At 44.1% G+C, this 22,771-nt stretch overlaps 1 protein-coding gene across 1 annotated transcript in view; it reads right to left on the bottom strand.

Moving 5' to 3' along the window:
- Positions 1-2,432: 2,432 nt before the first annotated feature.
- The window catches only part of PCED1B (PC-esterase domain containing 1B), a 70,207-nt gene continuing 49,868 nt past the window's right edge, over positions 2,433-22,771 (bottom strand). Inside the window, exons 2-3 of the transcript XR_006743027.1 lie at positions 5,747-5,803; positions 2,433-2,718 (exon numbers count right to left, since the gene is read on the bottom strand). The gene's annotated coding sequence lies outside the window, so the exon portion shown is untranslated. The remainder of the gene's footprint in view (positions 2,719-5,746; positions 5,804-22,771) is intronic.

The following is a 22,771-nucleotide window of genomic DNA, read 5'->3' as shown; positions in this document are numbered from 1 at the left end:
CATTTTCCATGACCCTCTTCAGTCCCTGGCTGGGCCTGGAAATTAAACTGACAAAGGCATTAACAGGAGAAAAGCATACGTGTTTGTTTAATATGAGTTTTATGTGACATGAGAGCCTTCATGAGGAAATGAAGATCTGAAGGAAAGGTTAAGCATGAGCATTTTTATACTCCATTTAATAAAGAGTAGAAGGACAAAGGGTAAGAGCTCAGGGTAGTAAACCGGGAAACTGGGCAAGACCTGTTCGCTCAGGTTCCCTCCGCCTTCGGAGCTGAGGATGCGTCTTCCTCCAGGTGCAGGGCGGGCACCTCCCACAAAAGGGCCTAGAGCCCGCTTCCGGGGAGGGGCAGGTCAGAGAGCCCTTCCCGAGCCAGTCCTTTCTCAAGTTCCTGCAGCTTAAAATATTCACTATGCCAAAGTGCTACATTTTGGGGTAGAATTTCCTAGACCCCATCAACACCCTTGTCTTCTGGCCCAAAGGGGAGAAAAATCAATTTTTTAAAAAAGACAAATGAGAAAAGCGAGGGGCACACCTGCCCCTCTGTGGGCAGTCACACATCCACGCCAGTTTCCATGTTCCAGAGCTACAAGATGTATGTGACTCCCAGAGCACCCCATTCTCATATTTGAGCTCCTTCCAACCCAACTATTGGTTGGAGATACCCTGGCCCTGGTTGGGGTGCATGCCGGCTGCAACCACTTGATGCATCTCTCTCACATTGTGTTTCTGTCTCTCCCTCTCCCTCTCCCTTCCACTCTCTCTAAAAAGTAATGGAAAAATATCCTTGGGTGAGGATTAAGGAAAGAAAGAGAGAGAGAGAAAGAGAGAAAGGAAGGAAGGGAAGAAGGAAGGGAGGAAGGGAGGGAGGAGGGAGGGAGAGAGAGAGAGAGAGAGAGAGAGAGAGAGAGAGAGAGAGAGAGAGAGAGAGAGAGAGAGGGAGGGAGGGAGGGAGGGAGGGAGGAAGGAAGGATGGAAGGAAGGAAGGAAGGAAGGAAGGAAGGAAGGAAGAAAGAAAGAAAGAAAGAAAGAAAGAAAGAAAGAAAGAAAGAACGAAAGAAAGAAAAGTAAGTCATCAGTCCAAATGTCCTACAGCTTCTTTATGACGGCCACATAGCAGACATTCAGTGTGTCTTAGTTGAGTTGACATAAAGGGTGACAACATATAAGCCTGTACACATATAATACTTAGTATGTGTCAAACAATTTTCTGAATGCTTTACAAATATTAACTAACTTAACCCTCACAACCTATGAGGTCTACAGGTCCATTTTACAGGTGTTTATTTATAAGTATTTTATAAAGAGAAATTTATAGTTTGTTCAAGATCACTCAAGTTATGAAATGAAATTCAAACGAGGTAGGATTCATGCTTTTACCACTAATCAATACCAAATTCATTTTTATGTATTAAACTAATGCATATACACAGAAAATATCTGGAAGGTTGCATATGTCAAATGTACACAGTAGTTCTATTAGGGTGGTCAGTTTCTAATGTTCTTTCTCATCTATTTTTTTTATTTTTATTAAACATTTTCTAAATTTGTACTTTTTAAATTAAAATGTGTCACTCTGGTCTGGACAGAATGCATGGTGTGGCTAGTTAATGACTGAAAAGCAAACAGTGGCAGGAGGATCAGGAAAGAGGACCCTGATTCAAAGTCCCACCAAACACACAGTCAATTTGCTGTTTTAACTCTGGTTTCTCCTTAGACTCAAGCAAGCTTGACCCTGGGAGGACATAAGCAAGGAGAGAGTTCTAGAAGCCTTCTAGATCTGCCTGAAAGGCATGCATAAGGGTTTCTGATCCTCAGAGAAAGTGGGAAAACTCTTGGGTGTTTTCTTTCCTCTTCATTTTCTTACTCTCTAATCCCCCAGCAATCCTGCAGCAATGACCGGGACAGAGACCTAAAACTCTGAGGAAGAGGAAACTTTCTCTGTGATTGAAGAAGCTGAAATCTCAAGAAAGGGAGAACAAACCCCTATTGTTGTTTCTTCTTTCTCTCCTCCAACTTCCCTGCATCTGTATGGAATGCGGTGTCCTCACAAGAAGTGCACGTAGGGCACAGTGTCGAAAGCCCCAGGTTTCTGGCCAAGGACTGAAAGTGGAAATGTCACGGCATTTAGACAAACCAGCGAGAGTATAAAGAGAGACGTTTTGGAATATAACTCTATGAAATTTTTTTATGAACTTCCAGGCTTACCTCTGATCATGGATTTAGCCCTGAACACCAAAACCTAAGGAACAGGCCTCTGTCCAGATCCCAGACTGGCCACCACGTGGTGCAGTCACAGGACATATCTGAATAGCCCAGCAAAGCCTTTGAAAGGAGAACTAACGGTGAAACCACAACCAATAGAACTTGCAGCCTTAACCATTTGGGTCAATTATCTGCTAAAAGGAAAATACCATAGCATAACATTCAAAATGTTCAGTATACAATCCAAAATTACTCAGCATATGAAGAACCAAGAAAAACTCAACTCACATGGGAAAAGAAAGTCATAAATAGACACCAAAACTGAGATGGCCCAGATGTTAAAATTATCTGAGAAACGGAACATGCTTACCTCCCAAGTTTTGGTTTTCTCACCTGCACAGTGAGGGGTGGGCTAGAAAATGCCTTCAGTGTGTGGGTAGGACCAGCTTAGGGAGCATACAGGCCATCAGCTGGCAGTCTCCTTAGTCTGCTCTCAGCTTTAATTTAAAGCCTTTCTGATTGAAAAACAAATGTCAAAAATTGGTCTTAATTACCTAAGAGCTTTTTATATAAATTTCTTAGAAAATTAAAAATAGCAGAACCATTTAATATCATTAAGAAAATTCCACCTGAATTTTTTTAAAAACTTACTTCAAATTCCACTGATGGCTCAAAATGTCCTTTCTAATTTTTTAGATTTCACTTGCTTAAAATAATGCTTAAAATAGAAATTTGACTCAGGGGCTAATGGAAATTTTTTTAAAATAAATATGGAATTAAGAGTGGGTAGAAGTCTCATAACGAACTCCTAGTTTATATCAGTACTAAGAAGAAAACATAAAGCTAGGTAGGCAGCCTTCAGCAAAAATGCACATAATAACCTCAACTGCCCCCCCCCGCCACCACCCCCCCCCCCACCCCCCGCCTTAGAATGGGGAAAAATGACTTAAAGCTTGAATTGTTATTATGGGCATTCATTTACCCTAAAATCTAAAAAGATCTTCCTTTGGAAGAGATCTCGGGTTTTCTAAAGTATAGTACAGTAGCCTATTTTTGTGTTTTGTTATACATGATAAAGTTTTAAATTTGTATGTTAGTAAAATGTGTAATTCTCTTCTTTGTGATTCCTTTTCATCTTTTCTATGCCTAGAAAGCAGTTCCCTGTACATGTCTCATTCATCTAATTAATCTTATTTACTTAGTATTGAGCTAAATAAATATTGAGCACCTAATATCCAAAACACTGTTGTAGGTATACATCAGAAAATAAAACACACATTATTTCTTGCCCTCATGCAACTTACATATACCGGCAGGGGTCCTCAAACTTTTTAAAGTGGGGGCCAGATCACGGTCCCTCAGAGAGCTGGAGGGCCGGACTATATGAACTACTAATTCCTACTGCAACACCTCGGCTGCACTCACTGCCCAAAAAACCTGGCGGGCCGGATCAGACTCCTCTGCAGGCCGCATGTGGCCCGCGGGCCGTAGTTTGAAGACGCCTGAATAGAGGAAGGAGACAAAAAACAAAATAATGATACTGCACTGGATAATATGTAGGCAGTAATAAGGACTATGGGTGGGGATGGATCTAGAACAGGATTATGAACATCAATGGTGCCAGGACAGGGGCTGAGAGGTGGCAGCTTGTTTTAATCATAAACAAGAGTAAGAAGGCATTTCAAGAGATGACATTTGAAGAAGATGCTTAACAGAGGGCAGTGAACAAGGCAGGCAGATATTTGGAAGAATATTCTAGACGTGGGCAGCACGTGCAAAGGCTCCGAGGCCAGAGGGTACCTGGAGTGCTCAAGGAGCAGCATGGAGTCCACCATCGCTGGAGCAGAGCAGGCAAGTGGGAGAGTGGGCAGAGAACTCGAGGGAGCTGGTGTGACATTGTAAGAACTCTGACATCTACTCTGGAAAAAACACGAGCCATTGGAAAGCTCATGATCGATGGTGCTGTGTTGAACAGAGTAGTCTCGCCTTATCAGCAGGATGGCTTTCCACGGTCTCCATTACCTGCTGTCCACTGTGTTATGAATATACCAGTTGGAAAGATCCAGAAAGAAACAACCTATACGTTTTAAATTGTGCGCCGTTCTGAGTAGTCCTCTCAGGCACAGGAATCATCCCTTTGTCTAGCTTATCCTTCTGCATAGACCACCCACCCACTAGTCACTTAGTACCGTCTTGGTTGTGAGACTGTCACACTATCCAGTGCTTGTGTTCCAATAACCTTTTCTTTTTCTTAATGATGCCCCAAAGCACAAGCACAATGTGACGCTGTCGGTGTTTTTTGTGTGCCCAGCCCCCACCCTGAATCACACGGTTAGACTCTCTCCATGGCCCCCAGGAGAAGGAAGACCCTAGGCTTTACCTCCCAGAAGCTGAGGACAAAGGTCAGGCTTATTTGGACGGGGATTAGCTCAGCGCCTACTGTGCGGCTGACATTTCTTTGTTGCCTGTGCAGTTCGGAAGAGAGCTCAAGAGCTTCAGTCAGGAAATCTGTTCTTTGAAGAGTGAGTTGGCTCTGGCTACGCTCTCCAGTTCTCCCAGGGAAAATGAGCTCACCCCGTGCTGGGAAACAGCCCTTCCCCGACCTGTACCACAAGCAGAGTGCTCCAGGAGGCCTCCGTTCACTAATCAGCAACCGGAATCACCCTGGGGAAATTGCCTTTCATGTGTCATCCAGGTTTTAGGTAGACCCAAATGTTCCATTTAAAGGTAAAACAAAGATAACGGAGCGTATCCTAATGAAACTCACTTCTCTTCCAATCTCTGCTCTTTCCCTGGCACTCAAAACCAAGCCTTGCTGAGAAGTGTGCCCGCAGCACCTTGCCAGCCAGCAAAACTCTCATCAGAGAAAGCCAACTGCTTTTGAAATGTTTCTTCAGTGTGTTTCAGACACAAGCGTAGTCCGTCAATGACCAAGAACCTACATGACCACAGGCAATAGCGAGCACTGGAGGAAGGAGGTGAACCAGCAGTGCCTCCTGCCCTCTCGGATCTGAGAGTCTAGAATAAGGTGACCAGACATCCCGCTTTTGGTGGGACAGTCCCGATTTTTAACAATTTGTCCCACATCCCATGGCGTTTTTAAAAAGTCCCTATTAAAAATCGGGATGTGGGACAAATTGTTAAAAATCGGGACTGTCTCACCAAAAGCGGGACGAATGGTCACAAAACCAGGGGCGGAGGAAGAGATGGGACCACACAGACCTGCAGGGAAAGAAAATGAGAAGTTTCTGCCTCCCAGCCCAGGCAGAACTTAGAAACTTGCCAAGTCTGAGCAGCCTTTCTCTGTGACCTAGTCCAGAGTACCTATTTCCCTTTGAAATCAGACCTCTTTTTGGAAATTCTTGCTGAAAAGTCCAATGTGGATGCACTCTATTCGTTGGAATACATTTCCACCAGGGGTCAGGTTTTCTTAGCCATCTGTGTCCTCTGGGCCTCTCAGGGAGTCAGCAATGCCTGTGGCATCGACTCCTGACAAGACTTGCCAACAGCACTGGGGTTTGAAGGGAGAACCTTCTCTCTCACCTGAGCTGCCTCACAGCTGCAACCTGGGAGAGTCATGAGACAGAGGAGTTTGTGTTTCTGGAAAAACAAGAAGCGTTAAACAGTTAGCAAAGATGCTTCCTTCTCTTCTGGATTCATGGATGATGAAATTAAGTTCAAGGATAGAGTGAATTGTCCTATTTGTTAAATTCTTCAATGGAATTTGAAATAGGCTTTTTTTTTTTAAGCCAAGACATGGTTTTAATTTTCTAGTAATATAAAATGTGGTTAGGGTGAGAGTGTGGGTTGAGCCATATGGGGGTAGTGCTTTAGTATTAAAAACGAGAGACCCAGAAACCCTGCCTTGGTCCACATGCAAATTGTGGGGAGTCACTGAGCTGCCACCTCAGTTTTCCCGTCTATAAAAAGCAGCCTATCGCCAGGCCACCCACCTTCACCCACAGTAACCATGCAAAGGACCACACCAACTTTCCACAGCCGTCATTTCCATTGGGGCCAGTCTTTGCTTCTCACTGGCTGACAAGGTGTTACCTTTCCATGGCCTCAGTCTAGCTTTCAAGAGTGAGCCCATCTACATGCTCGACCCCATAAACTGACCCCGTCCTATCACCCAACCTCACTTCTCTGCACCCCTCAGTGTTATGCATTCTCACCGAGGTGGTGCCCTCCAGTGAAGACACTAGGAACAGCCCCGCACAGGCTGAATGGAGGTATTCCAGCAGGGGGAGCACTCCCCTGGGGAGCTGTGGGTATCTCAGTACCAGGGTGCTATTAATAGAAACACTTATAAGACTGAGGTCTAGCTACGGCTGGTTTGGCTCAGTGGATAGAGTGTCAGCCTGTGAACTGAAGGGTCCTGGGTTCGATTCCAGTCAGGAGCCCCTCAGATTATGGGCTCCATCCCCAGTGTGGGGTGTGCAGGAGGCAGCAAATCAATGATTCTCTCATCATTGATGTTTCAATCTCTCTGTCCTCTCTGAAGTCAGTAAAAGATTTAAAAAAAAATTTTTTTTTTTTAAAGACTAAGGTCTGGGTTGATTTAGGGGAACATTTGAGGAAGCAGGGCTGCTCTGGATTGGATGCTGTCAGGGAGCCAGGTAACTCTGTGGTTGGTATTGTAAAAATAGTTAGGTATTGTAAGGACAGACTGGAGGGAGACTAGAGATGTAATTGGCAAAGAACAGCTGTCACTCATTTGCCCTAGGAGAGACATTTGGTATCACGAGGCTTGGACAAGGTTCATGATTTGTCTGTGCTCAGACATGATTAAGGAATGGCCCTGTTTCTCTCTTGATCCATAAGGACCACAGAGTGGCCTTGTCTGATGTAGATGGTCTGTGAATGTGTTTTCCTTCAACAGGAGAACACCAAAGCCCAGCTGTCAGTGCCAGGCAGCTCCTGGAGTTTCCACTCTCGGTCAAGAGGGTCTCCTCACTCTCTTCTGACAAGTCAGTTCATGCCCGACCTCCGAGCTGGGCCTAGGGTGAGGCAGTGAGGCCAGAACTGAAGGAGGCGCTCCCTCTCAGGAACCAGCCTTGCCCTGGGACCCTGACAGGAGCGCTTCCTTAAATTCCACGCCTGGCTCCCCTCCATCGCCTCACCTCTGTCCTGCTCTGTCAAATCCTCTGCCCCTCCTTCTTCTCTCACCCCCAATCCCACCTGAACCAGATGCAGTTCACCAAAACCAGTGGTGGGGTTCAGGACACGCTACCCCAAAATATGTCATCATGGCATATTGAATCTTTTAAATAGAAAAAGTTTGAGCAAAGGACTTTCCTCCCATTTTTTCCTCCTGAGAAAAGGTCATAAACCCTCATGTGAGACGTGGTGAGGCATGCGCTCCCTATCCCCGGAGGGAAGGAACATCCTTATCTCCAAAGACGAAGGGTCACCAGAAGAATCCTAACAAACAGGCCCTGCTGAGTGTCTCCTGCACTTCCCTGAACTTCACTACACGTACTCTCTGACCTACCACATTCCTCATGACTGTCCACGCTCACCATTCCAGCATCCAAGTACTCAGGCCTGTTTCTTTGTGTCTTCATTTCCTTATGAAAGTTCCCATGTTGAATAAAACTTACACTAAATACGGTAAATTTGTATGCTCTTATCGTGTTAATCTGTCTTTGTAAGTTTAATTTTCAGACCCAGTCAGGGACCATAAGAGGATTGAGGAAAACTTTTTTTCTCCCCTGCATCAGAGACAACTTTCACCTGCCTCTGATTGTTAATTTGATAATGTTGTTTTCTCAAGTTGTTTTTGTTGTTAATCCTCACCAGAGGATATTTTTCCATTGGCTTTTTTTTTTTTTTTTTAAGAGAAAGTGAAAGGGAGAGGGAAGAGACAGGTGAGAGACACATCCCACACTAGGCAGGGGAATAGAGCCTGCTGCCAAGGTACATGTCCTTGACTGGAATCGAACCCAGGATCCTTCAGTTACTGGGCCAATGCTCTATCCATTGAGCTAAACTGACTATTAGTGTTTTTATGGTCATCACCTCTCAGTATAGAACCTAATGGTTTGCTAATTATCTCATATGGATTTGTTTGGTTTCTCCCACTGCACTTTTGACGTTAACCTGGTTGGTTCTTTCTCATAATTCATAAATATGCCCCAAGGACTTCCCGGTCTACCCTAACTAACATACCCACTCTCAGTCCGTCTCTGCCTTTTGTTTTATTTTCTTCATCATTGATCACTATCTGAAATAATTTTTACATATTTTTATGTTACTTTCTGTCTTCATGAGCCACCCCAATGTTAGTTCTACAAAGGCAAGGATCTTGTCTGTCTTGTTCATCCCTGTGTCTCTGGGGCTTCATCACATATATGCTTTCTTTTTTTTTTTCTTCTTTTTTTTTTTAATAAGTTTTTATTATTCATATTATTACAAATGTTCCTTTTTTCTCCCCCACCATTGCTCTCCTCCACCAAGTTCCCACCCCACCCTCTGCCCTTTCCCCTCTCCCCATTGTCCTTATCCATAGGTGCACAGTTTATGTTCAGTCTCTTCCCACGCCCCCCTCTCCCCTTTTCCCCAAGAATCATCAGTTCACTCCCCTTCCATACCACTGATTCTATTATATTCAACAGTTAATATTGTTCCTCAGATTTTTTTTTTTAGTTTCCTTGGTTTTTAGATTCACTTGTTGATAGTTACGTATTTGTTGTTCATAATTTTTATCTTTATTTACTTTCTCTTCTGAAAGAACCCCCTTCAGCAATTCATATAATTCTGGTTTGGCGGTGATGAACTCCTTTAGCTTTTTTTTATTAGTGAAGCTCTTTATCTGGCCTTCGATTCTGAGTGATAGCTTTGCTGGATAGATTATTTTTGGCTGTAGGTTCTTGCTATTCATCACCTTGAATATTTCTTGCCATTCCCGTCTGCCCTGCATGGTTTCTGTTGAGAAGTCAGCTGACAATCGTATAGGTGCTCCTTTATAGGAGCTGCTTTGCTCTTGCTTCTTTTAATATTCTCTCTTTGTCTTTTGCTCTTGGAATTTTAATAATGATGTGTCTCAGTGTGGTCCTCTTTGGATTCCTTTTGTTTGGAGTTCTGTGTGCTTCTTGGACTTGTAAGTCTAATTCTTTCACCAGGTGGGGGAAGTTTTCTGTCACTATTTCTTTCACTATGTTTTCGATATCTTGCTCTCTCTCATCTTCTGGGACCCCCATAATTCTGATGTTGGTTTGCTTGAAGTCCCAGAGGTTTCTTACATTATCTTCAATTTTCTGGATTCTCTTGCCTTCTAGCTTCTGTGGAGGAGTGTCTTCTGGCTCTTTATGTTCCAAATCTTTGACTTGATTCTTGCGATCTTCCCTTCTGTTTTTAGGACTCTTGTAAAATATTTTTTATTTCAGACAATGTATTCTTTATTTCTTGTTGATCCCCTATCATTTCTTGTTGATCCCTTATCATTTCTTGTTGACTCCTTATTAATTCTAGTTGATCTCTTTTCATGTCCTCATAGGTCTTATCCATCTTTTCTAGGAAATTCTTGAAAAACCTTATAAGCGTAGATTTGAACTCTATATCCAGTCGCTTTTTGTCCTCCATTTCTTTCGTTTGTGATCTATTTTGTTGTCGCATTTCGCAGTTACAGATGGGACGGGGTTTCAGGGTGGAGCCTGCAGCTTTGGCTTCCGTCAGCCCCGCCCTATGCTGGTCCTTCAGTGCTCGCTGCCGGCGCCTCTGAGAGAAAGGTGCCCTCGATTTTCACCTGCTGCCAAACAGTCTATGCTCTCCCACAAGGAGCCCGGTATTGGGGTTCAGTTCAGTTGGAAGTGGAGTTGGAGGTGACGTTCAGAGCAGTCTGTAGCCCCAGTCTCCTTCCCGTCAGGGCAATCCCGCGGCACAGCCGAATGTCCCTTCTCTGTGCACAGTGTGCGCGCCTCCGAGACCTCCTTTCGCCTCTCCCAGGGGTTCCGCCTTACAGCCCAGCTCCCTATGGCTAAGCCTGAGTCCCCGGGGTCTCGCCTAAAACTGGGGTTCAGAGCAGTCAGGGGCCCAGCACAGTCGGAGTTTTATCTCTTTCCCGCTTGGGAATGCCCGCCAGGCACTCAGCCTTCCTCCTCTCCGGCTCCGTCCTCTCCGCGCGCCGCGTCTCCGTACCTTGGGCTTTTCCAGCTCCTCCTCGCCTCCTTCTGGTTTTCTCCTTGCTTCTCACTGTAGAATTTTCAGTCAGTCAACCTTCCTGTAGTTCTGGGCAATGTCCGTTTTATATTTTAGTTGTATTTTATTGAAATTGTTGTGTGCGGCTGCGGCTAGGTGTTCACCTGGGCGCAGCCATCTTGGATCTCCACATATATGCTTTCAGTAGTCAACATTCATTGGGTGCAAGTCCGTGTCTGAGATGTGGTGAGTGCTGTGAGAGTACCTGTTGGAGGGCAAGGGAGATGTCGGAAGAGAATAACACAATCCTTGCCTTCATATGGTCTATAATCCAAGTTTGATCAGTGCTTGAATGATTTTGGATTAAGCAAATAGGTATTATAAATTATAGCACATCTTTGTATATAACCACTGCTGATTGATTCCCTGATTGCAAATCATTTCAGAAATCACAGGATCCTTTTTCAAGTTTCTGCATATACTAGTAATTAGTCATTAAAGTGCATTTTAGAAGAGAGAATTTTAAAATTCAGGATTTTCTTTTCCATGTTTTCCAAATTCACAAAGTTTTAAATTATAAATTGGTGAGGATTCTATGAGTTAAATTCCCGACTCAACTCTCTCTTGAAGAGATTTAGGTAATGAGGCTGGAATGGAAATAATTGTAAGGGGAGGAAGGGCTGTCAAATACAATTTTCATTTGTTTAGTTCCTCCCTTTCCTATTTTCTCGTGTGATTTTTTTTTTTTAAATCCTCACCCGCAGATACTTTTTCTATTGATTTTCAGACAGTGGAAGTGAGGGAAGAGGGGGAGAGGGAGAGAAACATCGATATGAGAGAGACACATTGATTGGTTACCTCCTGCATATGCCTGGGCCAGGGCTGGGGATTGAACCAGCAACCAAGGTTTGTGCCCTTAACCAGGAATAGAAGCTCCAACCCTTTGATTTCTGGGATGACACTCTAACCACTGAGAAAAACCAGCCGGGGCAATTGTGTATGCTTTTTAAGTTGTTGCTGAGGTGAGGAAACCTCTGCTTTCATCAGCTGTCCCTGTCCTCTCTGCTTGTTCAATTCTGCTATTTATTAGGCAAATGTGTAGTGTGCACAGCACCAAATGGGGCAGGAGTCAAGCCTCAGGTGGTCTCTGCTCCTGGAATAAGGAGCTATATCACCCGTGTGCCTTTTTCTACTTTGGCCAAATGATTCCTTTGAATTATCTACTTAATTGTTTACCCTTTGTTGCCATTCAGTATCTGAGTGGAAATTGGTTGCAGCTATTTCTGAAATGTGAAAAATCTCTTCTACTTTAAACCCATCTACTTCAATTTAAATGGTTCTAGATGGCAAAGTCCTGGATATGGCCGTTCATTTATACAAAACAATAGAGTGGAGCTGTCTCTATGCATAGAAATAGGTCTGAACGGCTACCCAGAATGACCTGTGGGGCAGCAGCAGGATTTGGAGAACAGAGTCAAAGGCAGACAGTTGGTTTTATCTGTGCTGTTTGAAATTTTCATAGTGAGAATGCATTGGATGTTATTTCTATAATTCAAATAATTTTAAAAAGTAAGCTTAGTTGACAGAGAAAATACCTAACAAATGCCATGTTTTCAGATTCTATACCAAGGCAGGAAGTAAGAGAAAAACCTCGACGCTCGACAAGACTGGGTACATTTTTATGAAGCTCAAAACCAAAAGGAAGTGTTCCTGAAGGTCTTCAGTGACTCCCTCCTAGGAAGCTGTCTGTTCAGAGCAGATGTTTCATTGATGACTCACGGTCTGCAGCTCATCCCCCCAACACGCTCCATTCCCTACTGAGAGCCTTTCTGTCTCTTCCCACTGCTGCCTCCCCTCCACTCACATGTAAGGTTATTATTGCTTAGCTCTCTTAGCTAGGCCTTCACAAGGACTAACTAGGATTTAATCTAAGACTATGTCTCCTGCGTAGTGCCATAGTGTTTTGCTCCTAGACAAGGCTTATTGAACATTTATGGACCAGTGACTCAGAGGCTGCTCTAGATGCTGCAGGAATCAGCACATACCTGTAAATCTTGCTAAAGACTTACTCTAAACTGGAGTGTTACTATGTTGAAAAATACATGGTAATATTGTAATTATGATGTAGCAAAATACCCTAAAATCATAAATTCAAGAGGCATCTAAACATGGATCCCCTTGAGAAGCTAATCTGCCTATTTTTCCTGGCGTGGGCCTCTTTTTTTCCTGTAGAAATCTTTCTGGAGCTCTTCACAGTAAGTTCTTTATTTTATAATAATCTCAGAGAAATGGCTTTCTGGGCCCTTGCTGAACTCCATCTCTCTAAACGAAACAAACAAAAAGAAAATATAGACCAGAAAACTGAGCATCTTCAATCATTCAAGCGAGGCAATGTGAAATGTGAACATTCTTCTATAATAAGCACTGTCAATTACATTTTTAGGCATAAGACAAATGCAAGTGTAATTGTTCCAACAACTTAAAGATCTACCTTGGAAAAAATACAAACCACAGCATCAACAATTATCTAAGGACAATGAAATAAGAAAAGTGTTTTATGAAAAATCAAAGAGAAAACTCGATTGGTAATTTACTTCTCCTGCCCCACACAAATGTTCCTGCAAAGTATGTGTTAAGGCAGTCAGTATAAATTCCTCCTGAGTAAAGAATAACATGTGTTCTACAGGAAGGTCACGATGACTGACTGGCAGTTGAGTGATGGAAAGTCAGACGCGGTGGCGATAAATCTAGAACCTAAAATGATGTTATATTTCTCTGGGAGCGCTTGCCATCTGTCATGTCATATAAACATACGTTCTGTGCCTTTGTCTAGATTAGGGGTGTCGAACTCAATCAGAGAAGGGGCCAAAATCTAAAATCCAGCCTAAATCACGGGCCGAATGGTTTACTGAACAGTCATAAACTGTCATTGTGATGGAAACGCAGCAGAGTGCAGTGATGACAGCGCGGTGCGGGCCACATTGCAAGGCCTGGCGGGACGGATTTGGCCCGCGGGCCTTGTGTTTGACACATGTGGTCTAGATGATTGGGCAGAACCTGTTTAAATCAGCAAAAATGATACTAATTTTAAAAATGAAATGATGACTTTTCATGTTGAAACCCTTCATTTGAGAAGTTCCCCAGCAAGGAACAACCCAAAACAGCCTTGCCTTGGTGGCATTAAAATGCCAGCACTCAAGGGAAGAAAACACCTCATCAAAAAAGGTCAAGTTAAACGAGGAGGATAAGGCATGGCATATAATTATAATCTCCTGATTCGACATTTGGTTGCTAGGTAAGTACTATCAGATGAGATAACGGTTGGAAAGGAACAACTTCAAGGGAAAAAGAATCAAAATTACAAAAACCGTTCAAGAAAGAGAATGACTAGCCCAGCCAATGTGACTCAGTGGATGAGCACATACCCATGACCCAGGAGGCCATGGTTCAATTACAGGTCAGGGCACACGCCCAGGTTTCAAGCTCAGTCCTCAGAAGGGGGCATGCAGGAGAGGCAGCCAATCGATTCTCTGTCATCCTTAATGTTTCTGTCTCTCCCTCTCTCTGAATTCAATTAAAAAAAAAACAAACATTTTTAAAAGAAAGGAAGGAAGAAAGAAGAAAGGAAGGAGGGAGGGAGGGAGGAAGGAAGGGAGGAAGTAGGGAGGGAGGGGAGGAAGAGAATGACTAGAATATGGTTCTTCAAAATTTCACAATGAAGCAGATGAAAGTCTCCTGGATGAAGTGATATTTAGAGGATTCCCCAGGCCAGGGAGAGAGGGGAGGGAAGGGAGGAAAGGAAAGAAGGGAGGAAGGGAAGGAGGGAGGGAGGGAGGGAAAGAGAGAGGGAGAGAGGGGAAGGAGGGGGGAGGGGAGGGAGGGAATGACTAGAATATGGCCTTTAGGATCCATCCCTTGAATCTGATGTCATTACAATGCTACATTGGATGAAATTCAGTTATTTCTCATGATTAAGTGATTTGGGATGGGAACTAAGACACAGCATTTTCTTTTATTTCATTTCATTTTTAAGAAGACAAATTTTCCTTCCAATATCATCATCATCATCATCATCATCATCATCAAATATTTAAGAAATAACTGTGTATTTCATAAGAAGGTGAGCCAAATGTCTGCCTGCTAACATGGTAAGGCTCTTGCCTTGTTATCCAATTCTTACTGTTCTTTCTTTTCCCTTTGGCAACCCACCCTGTACTGTCTTAAGTGTGGAATGCTCCATGTGACTCCCTCATGCCTAAATCAATTCCGGGTCTTACCCTCGAGCCCTATTTTTCTCAGCTTTTCCAGGAAAGCTCTGACAAACATCCACAGAAGTGAAATCAGTCAAACACTTAGGTCACCTTTCTCATTAGGCACATTTTCTTTCCAGAATCCTCACTCTTCTTTTGTCTCAGGAAATGGTCATGCCGTCGTTCCCATCAAGAATCCACACAACGAACCTTACAGATTTTTTTTTTTTTCCAGGCAGGTCACCCTGAGTTTTTCCTTAAAGTCTTCTTGTTTTCTTAGAAATTTTTGGTTTTTTGTTCCTTCCAGTAGCTTTAAGTAATTGAGCAATGTGTGGGCGTCTGATTATTGCGCTGTCTCTATGGCATGCACCCACCTCTCTTCTCCTTGGAGCTTCTTTTGAGCTTACAGAATCATTGTGCTTGGACAGACACACTGCCTGGCTTGATGAAAAGCTCCATGAAAGGCAGCCTTTATTTTTATTCAACGAGATTAATCTAATTAATTATAATGCTATCATTTTTTAAAACAGCACCTCAGGGAGACAGCCGAAAGAGATGAGTAACACTTTATGGGGTTTTAGAGTTGCAAAGCACATTCACAATGCTAATTATTATCTCCTGGAAACTAAAGCTCAGAAAGCTGTTCTTTGCCTCCAAATTGCTGGATTCCCCAACCCCCTCCTCACTCCCCACCAGCCCACACAGAACATACCCTTTCCGCATAGAGTGTTCTAAGTGCAGCCTCTGTCCACTTCTCCTGCTTAGGTCTGGTTTGTTTGTTTTAGAGAAAGAAAAATTGATTAACCAGGGATCAACCCTGTAACCGAGGTGTATTGGGATGATGTTCTAACCAATTGAGCTACCTGGCTAGGGCTAGGTGTGGTTATTAACTAATTAATTCAATGATTTGTTAATTTATTTATTCAATATCTGTTTCTAAACCCCACTGTTTATTCCAAAAAGAATTTCAGGCCGAAGCCAGTTTGGCTCAGTGGATAGAGCGTCGGCCTGCGGACTAAAGAGTCCCGGGTTCGATTCCAGTCGAGGGCATGTACCTTGGTTGCGGGCACATCCCCAGTGGGGGGTGTGCAAGAGGCAGCTGATCGATGTTTCTCTCTCATCGATGTTTCTAGCTCTCTGTCCCCCCGTCTTCCTCTCTGTGAAAAATAAATAAAAAAAGGTATTAAAAAAAAAAAAGAATTTCAGGTAGATTTGTCATCGTTCATGTGAAAACACAGGATAGTATTGTTCTCCTCAACATTTCTTCACAAAGCCCATTGTACCCACACTGGGCCTCTGCTCCTATCTCTCTCAGCAGAAATGCCAGGTCTCTGCTTTTAGGGATTGCCCTACCTTTCTCTTCTAGGGCAGCTTTGAGGTAGCTGGTTGAAACAGGAAGAACTCGCCTATCTTCCCCTCTAGGGCTTCACTCTGAAAATAATGGTTTAAGCCCTAGCTGGTTTGGCTCAGTGGATAGACCATCGGCCTGTGGACCAAAGGATCCCCACTTCAGTTCCGGTCAAGGGCATGTACGTTGGTTGCAGGCTCCTCTTCAGGCCTGAAGCCTGGTGAGAGCTCGTGAAGGAAGTAACCAATCGATGTACTCCTCTCACATCAGTGTTTCTCTCTGTGTTTCCCTCTCTCTTCCATTCTTCCTAAAAATCAATGAGAAAAATATCCTCACGTGTGAGAATTAAAAAATAAATAAATAAATAAATAAAAAGGATCTGAAATTAATGGTTTGTAAGTACAGCCATTCTGAGAAATGCATTATGGGGTGATTTGTGATTGTATGAGCATCACAGAATGCAATTACACAGACTTAGATGGTGTAGCCTCTAAGTCTGGACAGACACACAGCTGGCATGATGAAAAGCTCAATGAAAGGCAGCTTTTATTTTTATTCAATGAGATTAATCTGATTAATTATAATGCTATCATTTTTTAAAACTACACCTCAAGGAGACAGCAGAATAAGATGTCTAAGCTATATGGTGTAGCCTAGTGCTCCTAGGCTACAAGCCTATACAGTATGTTACTCTACACACACAGAGTAAATTAAAACAAACAAACAAACAAAAACAAGAGAAAATGATGCAATCAAAAGACTTGATGAAAAAGGTGAAGGGATTCAGAAGTACAAATCGGTAGTTACAGAACAGGCACAGGGATGGAAAGAAGAGTATAGGGAATGTGGTCAATAATTTGTAATAACTATGTATGGTGTCGGGGGTACTAGATCTAGGATGGGATCACATCATAATTTATATAAATGTCTAATCACTATGTCATACACTTGAAACCAATATACTATTTGGTTTCAGCTGTAATTGAAGAAAAAAGATACTTGGTGAATATGAGATGTATGAGGCTGCTACTGGTGTACACGGCATGCCATTTTATAGCAAACTTTTTTTTTTATAAATAGAAAGAGTACACTTTCAAAAAACAATTAAAAAATACAGTATAGTAAATACATAAACCAATATGTCATTGATGAGCAAGTATTAAGTGCTGTACATAAATGTATGTGCTCTACTTTTTTCTGTAATATATTTTATTGATTTTGTACAGAGAGGAAGGGAGAGGGATAGTTAGAAACGTTGATGAGAGAGAAACATCGATCAGCTGCCTCCTGCACACCCCCACTGGGAATGTGCCTACAACCAAGGTACATGCCCCTGGATGGAACCAAGCCTGGGACCCTTCAGCCTGCCGGCCGACGCTCTATCTTAGGGGTGTCGAACTCAATCAGAGAAGGGGCCAAAATCTAAAATCCAGCCTAAATCGCGGGCCGAATGGTTTACTGAACAGTCATAAACTGTCATTGTGATGGAAACGCAGCAGAGTGCAGTGATGACAGTGCGGTGCGGGCCACATTGCAAGGCCTGGCGGGACGGATTTGGCCCGCGGGCCTTGTGTTTGACACATGTGCTCTATCTGCTGAGCCAAACTGGTTCGGGCTGTGCTCTACTTTTAGAGACTGGCAGTGCAATTAGTTTGTTTACACCAGTGCCACCCAGAACTTCAGACAGTACAATGTTACTAGGTGATGGGAATTTTTCAGCTTCATCATCATCTCATCCTATCTGCTGGCCAACTGACTGAAACATAGTGAGGCGGCACATGACTGTGTCTCCTCTGAGCTTAAAACCCACACATACAAACCATTGGATAAAGAAATAGTGACAGAATCCTCCAGCTCTGCAGCCACCACATCTGAGATCTGAGTGCCCGACCAACCCCATCAGAGCAGACATTTCCGCAGGATTCCTTTGGGAGCAGATTGAAGATGCGCCTCCAGCCCCTGCCCAGACTCCTGGACCCGGCAGGAAAGAGCCTGCCGAGGGACCAGGCCTGAGCCATCGAGCTTGGAGCACCTGCCCAGGCCGGTTTACAGATTCAGACCTAACACATCTGTCCCAGTGCCCGAACCTCAGTCAGCTGAAGGACCTGGATCTGAGAGGCCTCGGCCTCATCGATTTTATTTTATTTTAATTTGTTAAAAATATATTTTATTGATTTTTTTACAGAGAGGAAGAGAGAGGGATAGAGAGTTAGAAAAATCGATGAGAGAGAAACATCGACCAGCTGTCTCCTGCACACCCCCTACTAAGGTTGTGCCTGCAACCAAGGTACACGCCCTTGACCGGAATCGAACCCGGGACCTTTCAGTCCACAGGCTGACGCTCTATCCACTGAGCCAAACCGGTTTCGGCGGCCTCGTCAATTTTAGTCCCGAGCCCCTCCCAGCCCTGCTGGAGGAAGTTGCAGCCACTCTCAGGACTTACTGTGGTTTGGTGGACTCCCAAGCGGAGACCGTCGTGCCATCAGCTCAGGGCCTTCAGCATCTCTGGAAACCTCCCCTTAGTCACTGTGGAGAAGCCTCTAGGCCACACAGCCAGGTGTGCAATTTAGGCCTGGAGTTGTATCCCGCACCCCCAGGGTTGCAGCCCTGAGGGGGCTCTCGAGCTGGGGAGACTTGCCTTGATCCAGGCTGAGATGTTGGGCCTTCTGAGGGACTTAGGACAGCCCAGGACCATCCGGACCACCAGCCCCTGTCCGCACTGTAACTACAAGCTACTTTATGGCGTGGAGCCCCTGTGATAACTCTGCTTAGTGGGTGCACCCAGCAAAAGCTTCCTTCTGGGTTCTCTGAAGCTGAAACCTAGGACCCAGGTGCATTATGCAGGGGACACCCACGTTTCAGGTATGTGCTCAGTGTGACCGGGGAAAGGAAGGGACCCAGCCTGGTTACGGGATTGCAGGGGCAAATGTTGGGGAGTTATCGGGACCTTAGGGGGCAAGTGTCCCAGAGAGTCAGAAACATGGGTCTGATTTGCTGGGGAGAGGTTTGGGCTTGAGGTGCATGTGTGGGGGTTACCCTGGGGGGATGGTTGTAAAGGAATGATCAGAAATAAAGAAAATTGCAGTGGCAAAATGAGAGAGAGAGAGAGAGAGGGAGAGAGAGAGAGAGAGATTTCAAGTACAATAGCTTCCCAATGGTCTTCCCTGTTAACAGATGAAGTGTCCACGCAGTTTACATGAATCCAAATCATGAGCCGGGCCCATGAGAGTTTGTTCACAGACTCTGGAACTGACAAATGGAAATTTGCCCATCCATTCCCCACACATGCTTGTGGGGATTCTCGAATGGCAGCTCTGACAGAAATACGTGGCTTTTTTAACTTCACCCCTTTGTCACCGTGGTGTCCTGGGCTCCTCTGGCCTGAGCGCTAACTGCACCACACAGCTTCCGCTCAGGCCCCGTCTGCTCTAGGAAAGAGCCTCTGCTGTTCCTGGAGGTGCTTTTCCCGGAGAAAGGACCCAAAGACAGAGAAGAACTCAGTTGATGAACGCGAGGCTGTTCAGCACGGACACACTCTTTGCCATATGCCGGGAATTATGGAGAGATTCTTTATCATCTCGTTACACTCAGCTGTTGTTTACTTTTTATGAAATGATGTTGACAATTATAGTTGGAGGGTTGTTTTTTTTTTAACAGCATATGCTGAGCAAGATAAAATATTTAGAACAACTTACTTTGGACTTACTAATTATGCTACATTCTTTCAGCCCATTTATGACTAAATTAGAACATTTAGTAGTGTTTGGTGACAACTCCCACACTTTCTAAGCACAGGGTTGGGGGGGGGGGGAGATATAATTTATTCAATTGAGTTTGTGGTGTTATTTGGTGGTGTTGTGGTTTTTTTGTTTGTTTGTTTGTTTGTTTTTTCATTTGGAAGGGAAATAACCCCATTTCAAGCATCTCAGGCGGGGAAGGGAAGGGGTGCAAGTAGGATTCTGCCTTTTCTCTGGCATACAATCCAGGAGCTGGACAGAAGGCAGTGTGTGCTATATGAACCTGAACTAGAACTGTAGCAACGGGGTGCAGAGGAGAGGACAGGCATGAGTGAGCTTTCGGGGTGGAGCAGTATGGTTGAATGTGGGAAGCCTTGTTTGCAGAAAGCCTAGGCAGAAACACCAGGGAAAGGCAAACATGCTTGTCCCTTTTCCATGCCCCTACGGCTGCTCCTGTCCTACAATCCGGGGACAATTTCTACTTGGATAATAGATGGTTATCTTGCACCCAATGTGACTAGAACTAGTACTAAGCATTTTATGTTAAAGGGGATCAGGATATACCACCCCAAAATATTTCACTTTTGCTATAAGAATTAGAGCTGAAGGCAGCGGAGAGTCAACAGACACAGGAAGAGTTCTCTGCCCACCTCTTGACTGCCCAAAAGCAAGTCATAAATTTCTCTTCATGAAGGGGCCTCTAATCACAACTCTAATCCCTGGAGGTGGAAAATCAACATAGAGATGTCTGCATAAACAGACCTCACTAAAACAGCCCTTATCTTCCACGGGTTTCCTCATATAGTTTCCAGTTCCTTTTCCACAATTCATCACCCCTTGAAGCCCAAACCTCCGTTCCTTTTGTTAAAATACACCCACACGTTTAACGTCTTCTTTGATTTTTACTCCTTTTCTGTGAACTTCTGTGCATGTAGCTGTTAATAAAGATTGTATGTTTTTCTCTCCTTTTAATCTGACTTTCCTTCATTTCATTTTCAGGGCCCCCAACACTGAACACCAAAGAGGGTAGAGGAAAATTTTTCCTCCCCAACAAAATAGATCATCTCATCGAATCCTCATCCCTCTTAGTGAGAAAGGGAGTATAGATGCAGAAACCAAACTAAGGGATGGTCTAAGGTCAAGTAGCTAATCGATAGCAAACCTAGGCTTCGGACCATGCCTATGTGAATGACCACACAGTCTGGTCACCTAACAAGTGTGCTGTGATCCCAGCATGATGAAAAGACAGTCTAACAGAGCCAGAAGACATGGATCAGGGTGCCAGCAAATCCATGGATCCTGGTCCTGCCACTCTCAACAATAAAGATAACCATGTAAATATTTAAGTTATTCTCTATAGTTTAGACAATAAGGTCATTGAGCGAGATGAAGTCTGACTTTGAATTATGGACTGAATTGTGTTCTCTAAATTCATATGTTGAAGTTTTACTGCCTAGTACCTCAGAATGTGGCCTTATTTGGAGACTAGAGGCCTGGTACACGAATTCATGCATGGTTGGGGTCTGGCCGGCCTGCCCCAATGGGGGCCCATGGGGCGGAGCTGGTGGTGGGCAGATGGCTGGCTGTCCCCACCCCTAATTGGGGTGTTAGGGGCTTATAGGAGGGGGGAGCTGACAGGATCAGGCTGGCTGGCTGCTTACAGTGTGCATCATAGCCAGCTGTCATTCTGGTCATTCTGCTGTACTGGTCACCACTGGGGGTGTGTGTGTATATATATATATATATATATATATATATATATATATATATATATAGAGAGAGAGAGAGAGAGAGAGAGAGAGAGAGAGAGAGAGAGAGACAGAGAGAGACAGAGAGAGAGAGACAGAGAGAGAGAGAGACAGAGAGAGACAGAGAGAGAGACAGAGAGAGACAGAGAGACAGAGAGAGAGACAGAGACAGAGAGAGAGAGAGACAGAGAGAGAGAAAGAGAGAGAGAGAGAGAGCCAGAGAGAGCCAGAGAGAGCCAGAGAGAGACAGAGAGATAGGATTTTTAAGGAGGTAATTCAGTTAAAATGAAATAATTGGGGTGGGTCCTAATCCAATATAACTAGTGTCCCTATAGAAAGAGTAAATTAGAGCAAAGATTTTCACAGAGAGAAGAACATAGGGAGCCCCAGGGAGGAGACAACCATTTACATACAAGGAGAGAGGCCTCAGAACAAACTAAACCAACAATGCCCTGATCTCAGACTTCTAGCCTCCAGAATTGTGGGAAAATAAACTTCTGTGGCTTAAGCTGCCTTTCTGTTACAAAGGCCTGTGCAGGCCAGGTGGGGGCTGTTTTGACTTAGGCCTTAAAGACTTGTCAATTGTGGTGATTTGAAAGAGGAAAGGTAAGCAGCAGAGCTCCTGCTGATGGCCTTACTTTGAGCTGGTCTCTCTCCTTAGTTGAGTAACTCAGGCTGCCTCAGGCTTGACAAAACTGTGATGATCCAATTGGTCAAATCAATACTATTTACCCAATCACATTGCCTTAAGCATTTGCCTCAAGGAGAGCTGTCTGTGATAGAAAAAGTGAGGAGGAGGTCAACTCAAGTCCCCAGCTTATAGACAAAGCTTCTGTGGAGGGGATTGGGAGAGAGATATGGAGGAATAGAGTGACACCCAGTAGGGTAGAGATAGAACTGAGATGAGGAGAAAAGATGGAGAGAGACATGGCAGCTGCTGCAGGATAGAGAGATGAAGAAATGATGAAAAGACATTTTGAAAGTGTTAAGTCTGATCAAATAATTGAATCAATACTCCCTTCCCCGGGAAATAACCTTTAGACCACTTCACAACCAACATTCCCTTTTGCTTAGACCACATTCCATTTGCTAAGACAATTGTCTTTCCCCTCTGGACTTGCCCAGGAACCGGACCACCCAGAAAATTCCCCACAAAAAAAAGCCCAACTAGAGTCCTTCAAAATCTCTGATTCCCTGGTCCCTGGCTGCTAATGCTACTTGGGGGCTCAGCCATCTGGTTTCCAGATGACCTAATCTATACTAATAAAAGCCGAGGTGGCCCTCACGTCATGTTGTCACAAGATGGCTACCACAAGATGGCCGCCCCCACATCACCACAAGGTGGC

Source organism: Pipistrellus kuhlii, unplaced genomic scaffold (genome assembly GCF_014108245.1).
Source record: "Pipistrellus kuhlii isolate mPipKuh1 unplaced genomic scaffold, mPipKuh1.p scaffold_m20_p_3, whole genome shotgun sequence".
NCBI lineage: Eukaryota > Metazoa > Chordata > Mammalia > Chiroptera > Vespertilionidae > Pipistrellus > Pipistrellus kuhlii.
Note: the sequence above shows the minus strand (reverse complement) of the source record. Positions and strands in the feature narration are given on the sequence as shown.